Here is a 2,052-nt window from a genome sequence, read left to right as displayed (position 1 = left end):
TTTAAATTTTTTTTTTATGTGCATGAATTTTTTTTTTTTTTACTGCATGTATATAAGTGCACATGTGTCGTACAGTGCCCACAGAGGCCAGAAGAGGACATTGGATCCCTTTATTTTTATTTTATGTGTATGAGATGGTTGTTAGCTGCCATGTGGGTGCTGGGAATCGAACAGCCTGCTATAAGAGCAGTCAGTGCTCTCAAGCACTGAGCCATCTCTCCCAATTTTTTTAAAATTTAATTTCTAATCTCAAAAATTGGAAGACAAGTTAAGGTCAGGTTGTACCAAGAGAACACTTGGGTATTTTTTAAAATATTTTGCTGGGTTTTAAAAAAATTTTACGTGTGCGTGTATAGTGCCTACATGTATGCAAGTGCGCCCATGTCATGCAATGCCCATAGAGCCACAGAGGTCTGAAGAGGGAGTTGGATCTCCTAGTACTGGAGTTATGAACAGTTGTGAGCCACTATGCCGGTGCTGGAAAATAAACCCAGATCCTCTACAAAAACAGCCAGTGCTCTTAACCACTGAGCCATCATTTCATCACTCAGAACATTTGCTTATTATGGAAGAGTGTCTGGATTTTATTCTGAAATGAGTGGAAAGAATTAAAATTTTCACATGTGAGTGACCACTGTGATGCATGTTTGTTTGTTTGTTTGTTTGTTTGTTTAATGTGTACCGGTGTATTGTTTGCATGTAGGTAGGTGCACCTGCGTCCTGCAGTCCCTGCAGAAATAGGAAGGGGGAGTGAGATCCCCTGGAACTGGAGTTACAGACAATAGTTAGCCACCATGTGCTTGCTGGGAATCAATCCAGGTCCTGTACAAGAGCAGTCACTACTCTTAACTGCTGAGCTATCTCTCCAGCCCCAATTCATGTTTTTAAAGATCATTTGTGTTATTGTATGGAGAACTTGTCTTTAAAGATGTAGACAAAAGAACTAACAAGAAGGCTAATGCTAAAACTTAAGATGAAGGTCTATTGTCTTGGAGAGCAATCTCTACTAAATAAAGACCCACAAAATAACAGACATATCTAAGAAACTATTTTTTCTATCAAATTCTCTCTTCAGAGCTCCCTTAATTTCATTATTCGTCAAACTATAGATGAGTGGGTTCAACATTGGGATCACCACCATGTAGAAAACAGACACCACCTTGTTCTGATCAGTGGAGTAGCTGGATTTGGGCATTACATAAATGAACATGATGGTCCCATAGAACAGAGTGACTGCAGTGAGGTGGGAGGTGCAGGTGGAGAAGGCCTTCTGCCAGCCCTCAGTGGAGTGCATCTTCAGGATGGTGATGAGGATGTAGATAATAGGAGACAGCTATGACTAGCACTGTGAACATAATGGCGAAGCCAACAGAAACAGTGTCAAGAATGATAGAGACACTGTCATCAGAACATGAGAGTTCAACTAAAGGAGTGAAATCACAGAAAAAAATGATTGATTCTATTTGGTCCACAGAAGAGAAAACTAAAAAAGGAAACGGTAAAAGAGAAAGCATTAAGAAAACCACCTGTGTAAGCTCCTATAAGCAACTGAACACAGACTTGTGTGGACATTTTGGTTGAATAAAGCAGTGGGCTACAGATTGCCACAAAGCGATCATAAGCCATGACAGCCAGAAGGTAGCACTCAACTGTCCCAAAGAAAGCGGCTGAGCCAAGCTGAATAGCACAGCCAAGGTAGGAGATGTTTTTTCTCTCCACTAGGAAATTAACATATTGGGTGTGACAGAGGATGAGTAGCCAATGTCAGTAGAAGCCAAGTGACTCAGAAAAAAGTACATGGGGTGATGGAGCTGAGGAGAGATTCTGATTAGCAGGATTGTGCTGAGGTTTCCAAACATGGTCACCAGGTAGATGCACATGATGATGATGAAGAGGATGACTCGAAGGACTGGGTCATTTGTTAAACCAAGTAAGATGAACTGTGTCACTGCTGTGTGGTTCCCATCCACAAGGAAATCCATGGGACAGTGTAGGCATTTCCTCAAAACAGCTGTGATGGACTTATGAAGGAATTTATAAATATGTAATTTT

General features: G+C 40.9%; 1 pseudogene; it reads right to left on the bottom strand.

Annotated features, from left to right (window-relative positions):
- Positions 1-1,006: 1,006 nt before the first annotated feature.
- On the bottom strand, positions 1,007-1,982 carry LOC103747225 (annotated as a pseudogene).
- Between the last annotated feature and the right edge of the window lie 70 nt (positions 1,983-2,052).

Source organism: Nannospalax galili, unplaced genomic scaffold (assembly GCF_000622305.1).
Source record: "Nannospalax galili isolate Female #2095 unplaced genomic scaffold, S.galili_v1.0 scaffold1525, whole genome shotgun sequence".
Classification (NCBI taxonomy): domain Eukaryota; kingdom Metazoa; phylum Chordata; class Mammalia; order Rodentia; family Spalacidae; genus Nannospalax; species Nannospalax galili.
The sequence above is the reverse complement of the archived record's forward strand: the minus strand, read 5'-3'. Positions and strand labels throughout refer to the sequence as shown.